This window comes from Triticum aestivum, chromosome 5D (assembly GCF_018294505.1).
Source record: "Triticum aestivum cultivar Chinese Spring chromosome 5D, IWGSC CS RefSeq v2.1, whole genome shotgun sequence".
Lineage (NCBI taxonomy): Eukaryota > Viridiplantae > Streptophyta > Magnoliopsida > Poales > Poaceae > Triticum > Triticum aestivum.
Genome location: NC_057808.1, coordinates 372,136,160 through 372,143,415, shown reverse-complemented (window position 1 = coordinate 372,143,415; position 7,256 = coordinate 372,136,160).

Sequence of the window (7,256 nt, the reverse complement as noted above, 5' to 3'; positions counted from 1 at the left end):
GGCACGCTGAAGCCGGCGGAGCAGCCGGTGAGCCGGCTGGATGCGAGCCTGGATCGCCAGGAGCTGTTCCTCCAGCGAGCGGCCGGCGGTTGGCGAGATCTCAAAGCCAGCCTGCCTTTGCGCCTGGCGACGGGCCTCGATGGTCTGGTTGGCGGCAGTAGAATAGCCAGGGAAATACTCTGTGCAAGAAAGAAGAAGAAAGGAAGAAAAGAACACCAAAACCAGAAAATGAGCCAAAGTGGCAGACGGCAAGAAAGGACGAAGAGGTAGGTGGCTTACCGTCAACCAGATCTTCGATCTGGCCATAGCCAGAGACCAGAGTCTGCCTGGCCTCAGCCCAGCCGGCCGCCTCCGTCTCGAACTCGGCCTGGAGAGTGGCTTCGCGGTCCCGCGCAGCCTTCAGTGCCGCCTTGTGGCTTTCCTCCTGGTCGGCCAACTTCTTGGCCAGGCGGTCGCGTTCCTGAACCAAGGCGGCGAGCTCGGCATCCTTGGCGCGAAGGGCAGTCTGAGACTCTCCCAGTTGTGCCCTCAGACTAGCGTTGGCCGCTGCAGAGACGGCAGGAAAAGAAGAACAGTAAGAAATCGTCAAGGAAGATCCGACCCGACTGCTCAGCAGTCGGCCCGAATCTCGGGGACTACACCCAGTGGGTGCGCTGACGCGCCCCCACATGAGATAATGAACAAACCACGTACCTCGGCTCTCAGTAAGATCGGCGGTCTTCTGAGTCAGCTTCCGAGCCTGGGAGTTGAAGGCGGCCGCTCGAAGGTTGTGGTAGTCCTGCAAGATGGACAAAAGACCGAAGTAAGAACAAAAATAGCAAAGGCAAATCCTCCAAGAAGTTCCAAGCCGCCTGCTCAGCAGCCGACTCGGAACTCGGGGACTACACCCAGTGGGTGCGCTGACGTGCCCCCATGGAAGAAATCAAGATCAAAGAGAAATCGAAATCAAGAAGAAGCAAAATGGGAATACTGACCCGGATGGCCGCCCGCGTCGCGAGGAACTCGTCGATGAACTGCCTCAGCGCCGCGGCTTGGCTTTGGAGCCGGGTCCGGACGTCTTGTGCAGCCACGTTCACCACGGCCGTCCCTCCGCCTGGCGTCCACCCCGAGGTAGCGCTGGCCGCCTCCGCATCTCGGGCCGACGAGCTGGAACCCACGGCCGGCTGTGGCTCCGACGCAGCCTTCTGCGGCTCCGACGCGGCCTTCCCCGCACGCCGGCTCGACGGAATCCGGACCGCCGTCTCAGCCCTCACGGCCGGCTCGCCCTCCGCCGACTGTGCAGGCGGCGGATCAGGCCGGCCGCCTTGGGCCGCCCCAGTTGGCGGGGTCGGCTCCGGCGCCTTCTCCAAGATGATGACGTCGTCGCCGCTTCCCCCCACCCCTGGCTGGTCGCCGCTGGCTCCCCCTGGCGAGGGCTCCATGTCCCCAGGCGCCATGACACGCAGCGGGGTGACCATCAAAACCTCCCCCGCCGCCGCCGCTGCTTCAGTCTCTGCTTGGGCCCTGGCTACAGCATCGGCGAGCGCCTTCGCCGCCTCCTCCTCCCGAGCTGCCTGGGCAGCGGCCGCCTTCCGCGCCTACTCCTCCCGCGCCTCTCGCTCCGCCCGCGCCTCCCGCGCATTCCTTTCTGTCGCCTCCTGAAGGTCGGCGCGGGGGTCCACAGGGCGGGTGGTGCTCCCAGAGCCCCTCGGCGACTCGACGACGGAGCCGGCAGCCGCTCGCTCAAGCGACAGCGGAGCCCTGATCATTGGAGGAGAAGACAAGAGCTCAAGAACCACCAAGGAAAAGAAAGAAAGAGAGCACACAAAGAAAAATTCGGACTTACGCCGACACGGTCAGCGGTTGCTTCACCGCCTTGCGGAAGCGAGCCGCCTTCGCGGCCGCCTCCTCCGGCCTGGTGGCTGCCGCCCCGCCTCTGGGCTTCTTCGTTTGGCTGCCGAACGGACCCTGGGCGGCGCGACGCTTCTGCCCTCCGCCCCGAGCAGGCGGTGCGGCGGAGGAACCCGCACTGCGTCCATATGCCGGTTGGCGGCGCGGGACGGCTTCGGCCTCATCGTCGTCCGCCCAGTCATCAAAGGTGGCACTAAGCCCGGAGCCGCCTACTTCGCCGCCGGCTTGGCCACCACCCGGCTCGACGTCGTCCTCCATACCGGCTGCCGCCAGGTCGGGGTCCTCCTGATCGTGTTCGGTCCGGTCGGGGATGAATCGGCGCTCCGAGTCTGACCCGCCGGCCGGCCGAAGCAGAGGGCTCTGTCGAAAAGCAAACCGACTAAGTTAGAGTCGGCTAAGAGGAACTCGGCAACGAAGTTGAGAGAAAAAGAAGACACAGGGAGGGCATACCATGGGCGGTGGATTGGCTCGGCTGTATGGCTCCTTGCCGAATTGCCACTCTTCGGAGAGCTTGCAATTCGCAAGGTAGTTCACCATGTAGGCGACCTCCTCGCACGGCATCTCCTTAGTGCACATTCGGCTCGGATCGAGCTGGCCGCTCATCTGACAGATCAGATGAGGCCGGCTCTAGAGCGGAAGAACCCAGCGCGTGACGAACGCGGCCAGAAGGTCGGACCCCGTCAGGCCCTCCGACTGAACCATCACCCGCAGTCGGGCGATGGCGGCGTTTCTAGCCTGCGTCAGCGTCACAGCCCGGAAGGACCACTGGGGCAGCCTGCCCGCCGGTGGGCCGGCTACGTAAGCCGGCAGGTTGATGTAGTCGCCTCGTGGGGCGATGTTCCGCACATAGAAGTACGACTTCTGCCACTTCTTCACGGATTGGATTAGCGGGATGACGGGGAAGGGGTTGTCGGCGCCCGATCTCCGCGACGCGATGAAGGCACCAGTCTGAGCCGGCACGCCCCGCATGCGCGTGCCCAGTTTCGACTGGAAGAGCTCCCCCCAGAGCTCAAGGGTGGGGAGTACGCCGAGGTAGCCCTCGCACAGGGTGACGAAGGCGGACAGCGGCACCACCGCGTTGGGGGTGAGATGGTGCGGCTGGAGCTGATAGAATTCGAGCCAGGAGCGGAAGAAGGCGCTCACTGGAGGGCCGATGCCGCGCAAGAAGTGCGAGCGGAAGACCACCCGCTCGCCTTCCCGCGGCTCCGGCCTGATTTCCTCCGCCAGCGCGAGGCGGACCTCCACCTTGTCCGCGCCGGGCAGCCGCCGCGTGTTGCGGAGAAACTCGACATGGTCTTCGTGCACATTGGAGCCGTCCCAATCCCCGCCGAGCTGCTCTACGGCGGGAGGCATGGCGAAAACTAGCGCGGCGGCGGAGGAATGCGCAGTAGAGAGCGCGGTGGCGAGGCGCTGTCGCAAGAGCGGGAGAGCGAGGAAGATGGTGGAAGTAGGAGGAGCGTGCGAAGGCCTGCCGCCCTCCACCTCCCCCTACTTATAGCCCCGCGCGGCAGGACCGGAGAAGCCGAACGTGGGGGGAGTCGTGGGATTAACTGCACCCACTCCCCCCACGCCTCGCGATTATTGCGCGTAAATGCGAGCCGAAACTGCCGCACGGGACGTGCGGGCGGTTTCGGGATGTAGACAATCCGTGCCTGGGCCGGGGCGCGGACGTGGCGGGCCCCCTCCCTGCGGCGACGTCCCGTCACGCGCGTGGGCTGGCAGGCTTTCCGGCCCGTGGCCCGATGCACGGACTGGCGGGCTCCCGCCCTCCGACTCTGGAAGATTTCGACTCAGGCGGCGCGCCTGACCAAAGCCGGCTCCCAGCTGCCGGCTTGCTAAGATGGGAAGCTGATCGAGCTTCCCAACCCCTACTCCACCTCGAAGCCCAATCAGCTTTGGGGACTACTGTCGGAGTAAATGGCCACGGGTAGCCTAACCAACTGCCCCTGGTTCTTCTAAAAAAATTATCAGGCCTTCGGGGCTCCAAGCACTCCAAGCATTGGGCCGCCTTCCTTGGCCGGCTACCTCTGAAGCCGACTCCCGGAAGGCGGCCCTGCCTCAGCGACCCCTCCCCAGGACGACTACGGGGTGGCCGACTCCAAGAAGCCGGCCAAGAAGGACACCGACTCCAAAGAGCCGGCCGAGACCACAACCACTCCAAGCCACTCCCACATAATGGCGACAAGACGGGGTGTGGCCACAGTGCGGCCCACTACCCCCGAAGCCCAAGGCGGGCATGGCTATAGGAGGCCGTATGGGACGGCCGTCTCCCGTGCGGCTCGGCACTGTAGCCATGCCAGCCTCGACGTCATCCACGACCGACTCCTGTACGGCCCAAGGACTGCGGGCCCCTTCAGCCAGAGAGAGGCGCGAAGACGGCCCGGCCTCTCCCAGTCGGCCAAGGGCATAGCCGGCCCCCAGAAGCCCGCTACTCCCTTCCTCGAAGCAGGAGCCCCATTAAGGAGACAAGACGAGGTAAGGCTAAAGTGAGAGCCCCCGAGGCGGCCCACTGTAGCCACGCTTACCTCGACAAAGCCCTTGTCATCAGAGGCGCGGCTACAGTAAGCAGCCGCCGACAAGACCCTAGGCGGTGGGACCGGCCTGTCGACGAAGTAGCTGGCAGCCGGCGGGACCCAGCAGCCGGCGGAGAAGCCGGCGACCGTAGACACTGACGGCTGGGACCAGAGTGTCGGGACCCCGATTCCAAGTCACATCGATCTAGCCGGTAACACCTCATATCACTTTGCGGCCTCACGCACGGTATTCCCACGGGTGTCGCCTTACCATGGCCCGGGACCGTTTGCGCCTTTGGCTCACGTATATGATAGTGTCGCTAGCATCCATATGACAAAGAACCCGGGCCGACATAACTAGTCGTGAACCCAAAGCGGCACTAACGTATGGGGACAGGCATACATGAATCAACATCGAACGTGTCGGTCAGCAGCGTGCGAATCCGGGCTGTAGCACTGGGCTAACAGGACTCCGGGAACCCGGGCTGTAGCAGGCTAGGCAGGACTCCGGATGTCACCGCGTGACATTTCCCCGAAGGGACAGACACAGGAACGATATGAAACACATGCCGGCCAGTCAAGTGTCCAGAGCAGTAGTGCTGGGCTAGCAGGACTCCGGTGAACCGGGCTGTAGCGGACTACTATGGCTCAAGGAGGCACTAGACTACATTCCCCATAAGAGAGGCTGCTAAGGATAGACAACTAGATTGTCGGATCCCACACATACCAAGCATTTCAATCATACACACAATATGCTCGATATGTGCAAATACAACATGGCATCACAACAAGACTCTACGACTCAGAGTATTTATTCATTATGCTCCGAAGAGCCAGATATTACAAACATGGGTCTCATGACCCAACATTGAGAGCATACAAGTCAAAGCACATGCAGAAGCTTAACATGTCTGAGTACAGACATCTACAAATGAAAAAGGCTGAGAAGCCTGACTATTTACTAGATCCTGCCGAGGGCACAAGATCGTAGCTGAGGTATCAAGCTAAACGTCGAAGTCCACACGGAACTACTAGCGAGACTGACGCCTCTCTGCAAAACATAAAATAGGCAAACGTGAGTACAAATGTACCCAACAAGACTTACATCAGAACTATCTACATATGCATCGGTATCAACAAAGGGGGTGGTGGAGTTTAACTGCAGCAAGCCAGCTTTGACTCGGTGGCTATCCTGAACTACGACTGCAAGTAACTCTTTTGAGGTGGCGCACACGAGTCCACATATTCACCATATCAATACACCACTATGGATCCGCTCCCGTCTCCCTACGAGAACGCCATCCACAGCACTCACGCTTATCTTGCGCATTTTAGAGTATCCACTTTCACTTGTCTATGAACTGTACAGGCAACCCAGAAGTCCTTTTCCGCGGACACGGCTATTCGAATAGATCATATTAACCCTGCAGGGGTGTACTTCGTCACACACGCTCTCGCCACTTACCACCATCTACACGTCGTGTACCTCGGCAACCTTCAAGCGGAAGCCTGGCGAGGGAGTCGGCCACGACCTGACTAACCACACAAGTCTCTAGTCCAGGTTTATCGCCTATTCGGGTTCCATCCGCAAGGAGATCCGGCCGGGGTGTCGCTCACGGCCCCAAACGATGTGTGCAGGGTTCCCGAGCCCACCATCCGGGTGCCACTCGGTACACCAGGCCACGTGTGCCTAGTCTGTCCCAAGCCCACCTGTACCGGGTGCCACTTGGTAGACTACTAACACTACCTACAAACACCAGAGACTAGTTGCAACTCCTGGACAGAGATCGAGGCGGTTAATAAGCCGAGAGGGGTCGAGTTACCGGAACCCAATGTGTGGTAGTAACTGTTCATGGATCACAAACACAGAACTCAGTTCCTGAGGACGGTTTCAATGAGACAACCCACCATGTACTCCTACATGGCCTCTCACCGCTACCTTTACCAAATCGTGTTCACACACTTAGCTCTCAACAGTAGGACATGTTCACCATATTCCAATTCATTCCCGATGAATCAGACCTGACTCAACTCTAAGCAATAGCAGGCATGACAAACAAGCATGAATGAGTAGGCACATCAGGGCTCAAACAACTCCTACTCATGCTAGTGGGTTTCATCTATTTACTGTGGCAATGACAGGTCATGCAGAGGATAAAGGGGTTCAGCTACCACATCAAGTAACAGATGAATCGTTGTTGTCCTAATGCAGTAAAAGAGAGCAGGAGCGAGAGAGTGGGATTGTATCGGAATGAGCAAGGGGGTTTTGCTTGCCTGGCACTTCTGAAGATAGCATTGAGTCTTCATTAGTGTCAGCGATCACAACGTCGGAACATCGTCTACTGAGGGGGGACAAACACCGGCAACAGAGAGGAAAACCAATCAATGCAATGCAACAATATGATGCATGAATGTGACATGGCAATATGCTGTGAATTGAGCTAATGCAGCTAGCAACAAGTGCAAGGGAGTCCATTTGGACCAAAGGTTCAAATGCAAACTCTAGTTTGAGCATTTAAAATGCCATTTGAATGTTTTCACTTATACAGCAGGTATAAGTTGGTTTTTCATGCATGAAAGTAGCATAAATGGATAGATTGGATTTTTCTGATAATTTTTCATATATAAATTATTTGATTTGGAGCTACGGTTGAATTTCTATGAGTTTTAGAAGTTTGCACTATTTTCTGGAATTTCCTGTATAAGAATAATTCCAGTAATTAGATTACTGCGTCAGCACTACGTCAGGATGACGTCAGCTGGTCAGCGGGGTCGTCCAGGTCAAACCTGACGTGTGGGGACCACACGTCAGTGACACGGGGACTAATCCCGGTCAAAACCAGCGCTGATTGG